The sequence below is a fragment of the Triticum aestivum genome, chromosome 2D (genome assembly GCF_018294505.1).
Source record: "Triticum aestivum cultivar Chinese Spring chromosome 2D, IWGSC CS RefSeq v2.1, whole genome shotgun sequence".
Lineage (NCBI taxonomy): Eukaryota > Viridiplantae > Streptophyta > Magnoliopsida > Poales > Poaceae > Triticum > Triticum aestivum.
Genome location: NC_057799.1, coordinates 387,480,698 through 387,493,462, shown reverse-complemented (window position 1 = coordinate 387,493,462; position 12,765 = coordinate 387,480,698).

Genomic DNA, 12,765 nt, shown 5'->3' with positions numbered 1-12,765 from the left:
CGCGTGAGCCAGTGGCACTTTCGGGTCGTGTGGTTGGACGGCTTCGCGCCGCTGTGGAACTTGCAGGGGGCGTCGACAGTCTGCTCGTAGGAGAAAGCCGGCTGCCAAGCCGGCCTGCCACCCTTCTTCTTGGGAGCGGGCCGCTCTTCGGGCTGCTCATCTTCAACTGTGGCCACTTGCCGACTGGTGGAGGGCGGCATAGGGGCCTTGCGCTTGTGATCGTTCTGGTAGGGGCGTCAATTGGAGTCGCCAGCCGGCGTCTTGGGAGCCGGAGCGATCACCTTCCCAGAGGCGTCCACTCGAAGCTCGGTCTTCATAGAGGAGTCGGCCGTGGCGTACTTGTTCGCGATGATCAGCAGTTCGTCGAGGGTAGCCGGCTCGTCGCAGAGGAGTCGGTGCTTGAGGAGGGTGCCCTCTCGGCACCCGGCGGTGAAGTACTCGATGGCCTGAACCTCGTGCACCCCCTCGCAGGAGTTGCGGAGCTCGGCCCACCGCGTGAGGTAGTCGCGGGTCGACTCGTTTGGCCCTTGGACGCATAGGGAGAGTTGGCGAGGCTTGGGAGGCCGCTTGTACGTGCTGGTGAAGTTACAGACAAAGACTTCCGTGAAGTCCAGCCAACTGTTGATGCTGTAGGGCTTGAGGCTGTTGAGCCAGGTGCGCGCCGTGCCCTGTAGCATGAGGGGGACGTACTTCACGGCTACACGCCGATTGTCGTTGGCTATGCTGACAGCAGTAGAGTAGTCGATGAGCCAATCTTCCGGCTTCACAGAGCCGTTGTACTTAGGCGTGTCTCTGGGGAGCGAGAACCCTTTGGGGAAGGGCTCGTCGCGGATGCGGGGGCCAAAGCATGGTGGACCGACATCATCTTCTTCTTCTAGCACCAGGGACCGAGCCAGGCGGTCGATCCGGTGGCGGGCGTTGTTCTCGCCGACTCCTTCACGGTGGCCTAGTCGGCCACCAAGAGTCGGATGCGTGACAGGCGGCGGGGTGGGGTATCTCTCCCCTCGAGGTGGGGGAGGAGGCGGATTTCCTTGGCGCTCCACCGCTCGAGGGCGGCCTTCCGCGTCGCGCTCGATGGTGATACGAGTCCGGCTGCGGCTAGCAGCCGGCTCCTTGTCTTTCCTCACGCGGGCGCCACTCGCAGTCGGCGACCGGGATGTCGCGGCGTGCTCCCGGCGCGGGGGAGGACTCTCAGCGCGGGCGCCGGCTTCGTGCCGTTCTGCGGCCGCGTCGATCAGCTGCTGGATCCGCCTTGTCATGTAGGGGAGCTCATCGGCTCCCAGCCCATTTAGCTCTTCAGCGGCCGCCTGAGCGGCTCGCAGATTCTCGAGCGGGGTGGCGTAGACGGGGCGGTCTGCCCCCAGCATGCTGGCGATAGCCGCGCGGCGCTTCTGGACGAAGCCGGCTCGGCTCGGCCCGCCACGAGGCGGCGTGCCAAAGGCGGCGCGGTCGACTTCGCGCTGGTGAGCCTCGGTGAGGCGTCTCATGGAGGCTATCTTCTGGCCTTCCGCGATGAGGGCGAGGCGGCGTGCCTCCAAGGTCTCGGCGTCGGCGTCGGACGGGATGGGGACGGATAAGTCGTGCATCGCCGCTTGCAGGGCGTCGTGGGCGTTCTCGCCCGAGTTGGCGACGTGGCTGATGACCAACACTTCGGTGACAGCGCTGCTGCCGCTGTCAGCTCGAGGGAGAGGGTCGTCGAAGACCACCACGTCGGAGGGGTAGGCGTCGAGCGATGCCGTGTCGGAATCGACAAGCATCGGGTCGGTGGAGCCGACCGACTCCAAGTCTACAGCAGGCTCGCTGGAGACGCGAAGTTGGTCGAGGAGGCTGACGAGGCGGCTCTCGGGGTAGTCCGTGCCCGCCTCGGACGCGGGCTCGTCGGAGATGCGAGTCTCGCCGAGCAGATCGGCGAGGCAGCTCGCTGCGCAGGCGTCGTCGACGCCTTGCAGCGCGTCGGGGCAAACGCCATCGGGCGCAGCAGGCTCGCTGCGCTCGCGGGGGAGAAAAAGGGTTCCCGTCCAGAACAGGTCTCCGGACGACGGTGCACCTGGCCCCACGGTGGGCGCCAAATGTCGGGTGGTAGGTGCGACATATGCCAACGGGTGGCTTATCATTGTGGGAGCCAGTAAGACGTCGCCGGTGCCTGGAAACGGGATGAGGCGAAGACATGCACGCCGGCGAATCTTACCCAGGTTCGGGGCTCTCCGTGGAGATAACACCCCTAGTCCTGCTCTGCGGGGTCTCCGCATGATCACTAGATCAAAACGAGTAGCTACAAGTGCTCCTTGAGCTATCGGATTCGAGGGAGAAGAAGAGCAAGGCTAGCTCTCCCTTTCCTCCCTATATGGTGTGTGTGTAACTCTATGAGACCAACCCTTTGCATGGGTGCCCCAGGGGGTTTATATAGGCCTACCCCCGGGGGTACAATTGTAATCCGGCTGGGCGCGGGTCCTAGCCGTTAGTGTCTGTGTTCGCCGGCTTCTCCGCCGGCCATTGGGGCCCGCCGACTGGTGGGTCCCGCCGGCTGCCGGCCTCTTGGTCGACAGGCCGGCCCCACCGCTTGGGGGTCTTGTCGGCGGCTGGTTACTGTTGCCTTGCCCCTGATGACGAGGGCTTTGTCGAGGTAAGCGTGGCTACAGTGTGCCGCCTTGCGGGCCCTCACTGTAGCCTTACCTCGTCTTGTCTCCTTAATGTGGCGCATGTTTCGAGGGAGGGGGTAGCCGGCTCCCGGGGGCCGGCTACGCCCCTGGCCGACTGGGGGAGGCCGGGCCGCCTTCGTGCATCTCTCTGGCTAAAGGGGCCCGCCGCCCGCAGGCCGTACTTGCGTCTGTCGTGGATGACGTTGAGGCCAACATGGCTACAGTGCCGAGCCGGACGGGAGATGGCTGACCCGTACGGCGTCCTGTGGCCATGCCTGCTTCGGGATTTGGGGGTAGTGAGCCGTACTGCGACCACGCCCCGTCTTGTCACCATTATGTGGACACAGTCTTGGTGGGTGCGATCTTGGCCGGCTTCTTGGAGTCGGTGTTCTTCATGGCCGGCTTCTTGGAGTCGGTGTTTTTGGAGCCGGCTTCCTGGAGTCGGCCATTTCGTAGCTTTCTTGGGGAAGGTTTCTAGGACTGGGTCGCCTTCTGAGAGTCGGCCCCTGGGATAGCCGGCCGGGGGAAGGCGGCCCAGTGCTTCGAATGCTTGAAGGCTCAAATGGCCTGATAATTTTTTGAGGAGCCAGGGGGAGTCGGTTAGGCTACCCGTGGCCATTTACTCTGACACCTGCCTCGTGCCTTCCTCGTTGCTTTCCTTACGTACACTCCAAGTCTTCTGGATTGCTTCCGTTCCAAAAATAACTCTCCCGAAGGTTCCTTTCCGTTTGGACTCCGTTTGATATTCCTTTTCTGCGAAACACTGAAACAAGGAGAAAAACAGAAACTGGCACTGGGCTCTGGGTTAATAAGTTAGTCCCAAAAACAATATAAAAGTGCATAGTAAAGCCCATTAAACATCCAAGATGGATAATATAATAGCATGAATACTTCATAAATTATAGATACGTTGGAGACGTATCAGCAACCCCAAGCTTAATTCCTGCTCGTCCTCGAGTAGGTAAATGATAAAAGAAATAATTTATGAAGTGTTAATGCTAGCAGATGCACAAGTTTGATCAATGATAATTTCAATCACCTTTTCTAGCATCATCATATGTCATAACAATAGCTCAACTCATAAAGATTTGCATGATCAAGTAACAAACTATTCACATGTTAAAGTATACTCCCTCCGTTCAGAATTACTTGTCTCGGAAATGGATGCATCTAAAACTAAAATACGTCTAGATACATCCATTTCTGCGACAAGTAATTCCGAACGGAGGGAGTAGATCATAAACTTTCTTGAAAACTAACAAACTGTGTTATTAGTCATCAAACAATTACAATTCATCTTATTTTCAGGAAGAGTCTATGTCAGAGATTAGATTCCGCAAACTTCACATACTCAAGTATCATTTAGTCTTCCATGATTGCTACCACTCAAAGCATATTTTTAGAACAAATAGTATTCATCGAACACAGAGAAAGATAGGGGCTTAATGTCTCACATCCCAACCTTTTACCTCAAGGGTAATGTCAACAGTAATAATTCATGCTCAAATATATTTGAATGGCCATATATGCTTAGATCTTTCCATCACATGATGCTTGCCAACTAAAGAGTGGGTTGGAATGAGAAGGAATACTACTGACTCTTGCATAAAAGTAAAAGATAGGCCCTTCACAGAGGGAAGCAGGGATTTGCAGAGGTGCCAGAGCTCGAAGCAAAAACAGAGATGAAAATAATTTTGAGAGGTATGCTTTCATTGTCAACATAACGACCAATATGGGAACTCTTGGTCGTTATGTTGACAATGAAAGCATACCTCTCAAAATTTGGTTCAAGGAATTTGGATGCACAAGCAGTATTCCCGCTTAGTACAGACATTTTGGCTAGCAAAGGATTCTAAATAGCAAGCACCACATGTTAGAGGATCCATAACAATATAACTTATACAAATATACTCAAGCATAACTCATTATGTTGTCTTCCTTGTCCAACTTCAACTAATTTGCTCAGGTTTGAAAATAATTAATGGGGCTCACAATCATAGAAGATGTCCAAGATAGTATATTTATATGTGAAATCTCTCTTCCTTCAATATTCTTTCATGAATTGTTCAAGTGACCAATACAATGTTTGCTAACCTTCAATAAATTTACCACCTCTACTTCTTATATGTGAAGTCATTACTCCCCATGGGATAAGCATATGAAACATATATAATTTCAGATTTATGATATTCAAATCATTCAACCATTTACTCATAGGATATAAGTGAAGCACACGAGTAAATGACAAACTACTCCAAAAAGATACAAGTGAAGATCAATGAGTAGTTAAATAATTATTTAGCTATGTGAAGACTCTCCCATTTAATAATTTCAGATCTTGATAATTTATTCAAACAGCAAGCAAAACAAAATAAAATGACATGACGCTCCAAGCAAAACACATATCATGTGATGAATAAAAATATAGCTCCAAGTAAAGTTACCGATGAACGAAGACGAAAGAGGGGATGCCTTCTGGGGCATCCCCAAGCTTAGACGCTTGGTTATCCTTGAATATTACCTTGGGGTGCCTTGGGCATCCCCAATCTTAGGCTCTTGCCACTCCTTATTCCATAGTCCATCGAATCTTTACCCAAAACTTGAAAACTTCACAACACAAAACTTAACAGAAAACTCGTAAGCTCTGTTAGTATAAGAAAATAAATCACCACTTAGGTACTGTTGTGAACTCATTCTAAATTCATGTTGGTGTAATATCTACTATATTCCAACTTCTCTATGGTTCATACCCTCCGATATTACTCATAGATTCATCAAAATAAGCAAACAACACATAGAAAACAGAATCTGTCAAAAATAGAACAGTCTGTAGTAATCTATATCAAACGTATACTTCTGGAACTCCAAAAATTCTAAAATAAATTGGTGGACCTGAGGAATTTGTCTAGTAATCATCTGCAAAAACAATAAACTAAATAGTACTCTCCAGTAAAAAGTTTTAGCTAATCTCGTGAGCGCTAAAGTTTCTGTTTTTTACAGCATGATCATAAAGACTTCACCCAAGTCTTCCCAAAGGTTCTACCTGGCACAAACACTAATTAAAACACAAAACCACATCTAAACAGAAGCTATATGGATTATATATTCCTAAACAGAACCAAAAAGCAAGAAACTAAAATAAAATTGGGCTGCCTCCCAACAAGCGCTAACGTTTAACGCCCCTAGCTAGGCATGATGATTTCAATGATGCTCACATAAAAGATAAGAATTGAAACATAAAGAGAGCATCATTAAGAATATTACTAGCATATTTAAGTCTAACCCACTTCCTATGCATAGGGATTTTGTGAGCAAACAACTTATGGGAACAATAATCAACTAGCATAGGAAGGCAAAACAAGCATAACTTTAAAACTTTACGCACATAGAGAGGAAACTTGATATTATTGCAATATGTAGAAGCATATGATCCTCTCTCATAATAATTTTCAGTAGCATCATGAATGAATTCAACCATATAACCAGCACATAAAGCATTCTTTTCATGATCTACAAGCATAGAATTTTTATTACTCTCCACATAAGCAAATCTATTCTCATCAATAGTAGTGGGAGCAAACTAACCAAAATAACTATCATGTGATTGAAAATTAAGATCAAGATGACAAGTTTCATGGTTATCATTATTCTTTATAGCATACGTGTCATCACAATAATCATCATAAATAGGAGGCATGCTTTCATCATAATAAATTTGCTCATCAAAGCTTGGGGGACAAAAAATATCATCTTCATCAAACATAGATTCCCCAAGCTTGTGGCTTTGCATATCATTAGCATCATGGGTATTCAAAGAATTCATACTAACAACATTGCAATCATGCTCATCATCCAAGGATTTAGTGCCAAACATTTTAATACATTCTTCTTCTAACACTTCGGCACAATTATCGGAATCCTTATTTTCATGGAAGACATTAAAAAGATGAAGCATATGAGGCACCCTCAATTCCACTTTTTTGTAGTTTTCTTTTATAAACTAAACTAGTGATAAAACAAGAAACTAAAATATTCGATTGCAAAATCTAAAGATATACCTTCAAGCACTCACCTCCCCGGCAACGGCGCCAGAAAAGATCTTGATGTCTACTACGCAACCTTCTTCTTGTAGACGTTGTTGGGCCTCCAAGTGCATAGGTTTGTAGGACAGTAGCAAATTTCCCTCAAGTGGATGACCTAAGGTTTATCAATCCGTGGGAGGCATAGGATGAAGATGGTCTCTCTCAAGCAACCCTGCAACCAAATAACAAAGAGTCTCTTGTGTCCCCAACACACCCAATACAATGGTAAATTGTATAGGTGCACTAGTTCGGCGAAGAGATGGTGATACAAGTGCAATATGGATGATAGATATGAGTATTTGTAATCTGAAAATATAAAAACATCAAGGTAACTAATGATAAAAGTGAGCGTAAACGGTATTGCAATGCTAGGAAACAAGGCCTAGGGTTCATACTTTCACTAGTGCAAGTTCTCTCAACAATAATAACATAATTGGATCATATAACTATCCCTCAACATGCAACAAAGAGTCACTCCAAAGACACTAATAGAGGAGAACAAACGAAGAGATTATGGTAGGGTACGAAACCACCTCAAAGTTATTCTTTCTGATCGATCTATTCAAGAGTCCGCAGTAAAATAACACGAAGCTATTCTTTTCGTTCGATCTATCATAGAGTTCGTACTAGAATAACACCTTAAGACACAAATCAACCAAAACCCTAATGTCACCTAGATACTCCAATGTCACCTCAAGTATCCATGGGTATGATTATACGATATGCATCACACAATCTCAGATTCATCTATTCAACCAACACAAAGTACTTCAAAGAGTGCCCCAAAGTTTCTACCGGAGAGTCAAGACGAAAATGTGTGCCAACCCCTATGCATAGGTTCATGGGCGGAACCCGCAAGTTGATCACCAAAACATACATCAAGTGGATAACGTGATATCCCATTGTCACCACAGATAAGCACGACAAGACATACATCAAGTGTTCTCAAATCCTTAAAGACTCAATCCGATAAGATAACTTCAAAGGGAAAACTCAATCCATTACAAGAGAGTAGAGGGGGAGAAACATCATAAGATCCAACTATAATAGCAAAGCTCACGATACATCAAGATCGTATCACCTCAAGAACACGAGAGAGAGAGAGAGAGAGAGAGATCAAACACATAGCTACTGGTACATACCCTCAGCCCCGAGGGTGAACTACTCCCTCCTCGTCATGGAGATTGCCGGGATGATGAAGATGGCCACCGGTGAGGGATCCCTCCTCCGGCAGGGCGCCGGAACAGGGTCCCGATTGGTTTTTGGTGGCTACAGAGGCTTGCGGTGGCGGAACTCCCGATCTATTCTGTTCCCCGATGTTTTTAGGGTATATGGACATATATAGGCGAAAGAAGTCGGTAAGGGGAGCCACGAGGGTGGAGGGCGCGCCCAGGGGGGTGGGCGCGCCCCCTGCCTCGTGCCTTCCTCGTTGCTTTCCTTACGTACACTCCAAGTCTTCTGGATTGCTTCCGTTCCAAAAATAACTCTCTCGAAGGTTTCATTCCGTTTGGACTCCGTTTGATATTCCTTTTCTGCGAAACACTGAAACAAGGAGAAAAACAGAAGCTGGCACTGGGCTCTGGGTTAATAAGTTAGTCCCAAAAATAATATAAAAGTGCATAGTAAAGCCCATTAAACATCCAAGATGGATAATATAATAGCATGAATACTTCATAAATTATAGATACGTTGGAGACGTATCAAGGTACGAGGGACTTGAGCGTGGTCTCCTACTGGATTGATACCTTGGTTCTCAAAAACTGAGGGAAATACTTATGCTACTTTACTGCATCACCCTTTCCTCTGAAGGAAATATGCCCTAGAGGCAATAATAAAGTTATTATTTATTTCCCTATTTTCATGATAAATGTTTATTATTCATGCTAGAATTGTATTAACCGGAAACTTGATACATGTGTGAATACATAGACAAACAGAGTGTCACTAGTATGCCTCTACTTGACTAGCTCGTTGAATCAAAGATGGTTAAGTTTCCTAGCTATAGACATGAGTTGTCATTTGATTAACGGGATCACATCACTAGAGAATGATGTGATTGACTTGACCCATTTCATTAGCTTAGCACTTGATCGTTTAGTTTGTTGCTATTGCTTTCTTCATGACTTATACATGTTCCTATGACTATGAGATTATGCAACTCCCGAATACCGGAGGAACACTTTGTGTGCTACCAAACGTCACAACGTAACTGGGTGATTATAAAGGTGCTCTATAGGTGCCTCCTAAGGTACTTGTTGAGTTGGCGTATTTCGAGATTAGGATTTGTCACTCCGATTGTCGGAGAGGTATCTCTGGGCCCTCTCGGTAATGCCCATCACTATAAGCCTTGCAAGCAATGTGACTAATGAGTTAGTTGTGGGATGATGCATTACGGAACGAGTAAAGAGACTTGCCGGTAACGAGTTTGAACTAGGTATTGAGATATCGACAATCGAATCTCGGGCAAGTAACATACCGATGACAAAGGGAACAATGTATGTTGTTATGCGGTTTGACCGATAAAGATCTTCGTAGAATATGTAGGAGCCAATATGTGCATCCAGGTTCCGCTATTGGTTATTGACTGGAGACGTGTCTCGGCCATGTCTACATAGTTCTCGAACTCGTAGGGTCCGCACGCTTAACGTTCAATGACGATTTGTATTATGAGTTTATGTGTTTTGATGTACCGAAGGTAGTTCGGAGTCCCGGATGAGATCGGGGACATGACGAGGAGTCTCGGAATGGTCGAGATGTAAAGATCGATATATTGGACGACTATATTCGGACATCGGAAAGGTTCCGAGTGATTCGGGTATTTTTTTGGAGTACCGGAGAGTTACGGGAATTCGCCGGGGAGTATATGGGCCTTTTTGGGCTTTAGGGGAAAGAGAGAAGGGAGGCTGTGCGCCCCCCAAGGCTTAGTCCGACTTGGACTAGGGGGAGGGGCGGCGCCCCCTCCTTCCTTCTCTTCTCTTTTCCCTTTACTTCTCCCCTACTCCTACTACTTGGAAGGGCTCCTAGTTCTACTAGGAAAGGGGAATCCTTCTCCCGGTGGGAGTAGGACTCCCCTAGGGCGCGCCATAGAGAGGGCCGGCCCTCCCCCTCCTCCACTCCTTTATATACGGGGAGGGGGGCAGCCCTTGGAGACACAACAATTGATCATTGATCTCTTAGCCCTGTGCGGTGCCCCCTCCACCATATTCCACCTCGGTAATATCGTAGCGGTGCTTAGGCGAAGCCCTGCGTTGGTAGCATCATCAACACCGTCATCACGCCGTCGTGCTGACGGAACTCTCCTGCAAAGCTCTGCTGGATCGGAGTTCGTGGGACGTCATCGAGCTGAACGTGTGCACAACTCGGAGGTGCCGTGCGTTCGCTACTTGGATCGGTCGGATCGTGAAGACGTACGACTACATCAACCGCGTTGTCATAACGCTTCCACTTACGGTCTATGAGGGTACGTGGACAACACTCTCCCGCTCGTTGCTATGCATCACCATGATCTTGCGTGTGCGTAGGAATTTTTTTGAAATTACTACGTTCCCCAACATCCTCTTTAAGGGAAAAACCAACGCAGTGCTCAAGAGGTAGCAGCGCTACAGGTATTCTGTTTATTTTTTTTATTTTTAGTGTATTTATACGCCGTTATACAAATTTTGATACAGTACCAATTAATAGGTTGTTATATCATTATGTCCATGATGAATTAATATATCATTGTGAGGAAGAAACATGGATTATATTCATTTAGATGAATCAAAAGTTGAATTAGGACGACAATCCTACTAATTCAACTTTTGGTCACTTTTGATCCATCCACATGAATCTAATCCGCGTTCCTTCCACCAATGATATAATAATTAATCATGATCATAATAACAAATCATCATGATAATCATGATCATCATCATCATAATAATAATAACATACAAACTCTTGCATCATATCATCACCAACAACACTAGCTACTAATCATCATAGTCATTACCATTATTTAATCATCATAGTCATAGTGTAGCTATCTAATCACCACCAACACTAGTTAATAATAATTATCATAGTCATTAGCACCAACACTAGCTATTTAATCATCATAGTCATAGTGTAGCACATCATCATCTTCAAACTTGTTCTAGCTAGCTAATCACTCCTGCTGCTCTCTCTCAGGTAAAATAGCATAGAACATGTGTAGCAATCCTGCTTCATCATGTTGGAGCATGCAGATGAACCTGTCTCCTAATTGTGGGTTGCGCTTCTGATTGCTGCCCCCTAGTACTTCTCTGCGATCATTCACAATTCTGCTCCAGTCTTTCACTATTAAGCATTCCTCGGTTTTAGAAATTCTGAATGCACTCATGTGCAATGTAGGATGTCTTGGCCGTAAGCTAATCATTGACATGCGACCTTTAGTCTCGATCCACTGAGGCACAACTGTCATCGGGAGTCCCTGTTGAAGAACATCGTATCGTAACATACTTAGCAATGAAGTTTAGCTTAAAAAATAATGTATGCAAAAGATGCACTGAGAGGACTAATAGTAAAAATCTTACCATCATTCCTGAATAGATACGACCATAGTTCAATACGAACACTATTGGTCGCACGTTTTGAGTACTAAGATTTCTAAGTCCAGGAAAATAATTTGTCTTGACAGCATCAAGACCCTGAAGCCATGAAACATAATGAGTTATCTCCTCGCAATTTAGTTCAGCCCTGGGACAGTGGACGGTCATGTCTACCAAGCGCGGACATGTTTGCTTGAATGGAAATAAGCTGTCAATTGAAAATAGTTGTCAACTATTTTTGAATAAACAATATCCAAGACATAAATATGGTTGAGAAACTCACATAATGGTAGAACTGGAGGCATCTGCACATCGACCCAGATGTCGATATTACCTTCAATATCATCTTCCGGACGAATATCAAAGGTGATAACCATATCAGGCTCAAATGCATAAGTCTTGCATAGTGCTTGCCAAGTTTTGCATTCAAAATAGGTGTAGGTGTCTGCGTTGTATAATTTTACGTGGAAAGTATAACCATGCTCGGTCTTCAAGTAAACTCTCTTTACCTCCATAGTTTTCATAGGACTGAAACATATCTTATCCAAAACAAAAACTCTTGCATGGCAGGGGATACGCTAGTAGAATAGTAAAAAAATTAAATTATAAGTTGAAGCAAATGAAGCAGATGTCATGCTTAATTACGAAAAAAGACTTGTCGTTGTGACTTACTGTATCCACTTCGAAGTTCTCGTCCAGCTTGATGTTGAAGCGCCTATCATCATCTAGGAAGATTCTGTTGCACAAGCCGCGCTCGTCTTCGCAGTATTAGCAAATACCGAAATCCCTTTCGTCGTCAGACATTTCCTATGTTCATAGTTGAAACATTAATTGAAAATCGATCGAAGGCAACTACCAGGATACTCAACACACAAATCCGGGGCACTCGATATTTCCTACATATTCTAGCACAAGTCATGCTTAAATTCACACAAAAAATCCGGCATGACCTTTGCTAAAATAGGACATATCGAGCGCCTGAAATTTGCCGGAACGGAAATGAATCAACACTTCGGCAAAACATAGGCCACTCGGATTTTCCCAGCGATACAAAGATGTTCATGCTTAAACTTGCAATTCCATCCGGATGAATTATCATAAGCATTCACACATGAGCTCACCGACTAAATACCCTAGTTCTACTCTATTCAACACATCGAGGAGTGGATAAAGAGGAGGTGGACTTTTAGCTCACCGACTCGGGTGTAGAGGAAGTAGAGGTAGCTCGAATAACGATCACTCCAAGGAGACACGATTCTACAAAGCCTCCATATTCCACCGAGTAAAATTTTAATTATATCATCAAATCTCATATAGCATTCTTTGATGACAAAGTGATAATGACATAAATTCAACTAGTTCTATTAATTCAGCTAGTTCAACTAAGCACTTACTAAAAATAAACTAGTTCTATTAATTTTCTTACTAAAAATAGTAAAAAAAACTAAATTATACAAGAAAAGTACAAAAAAAGTT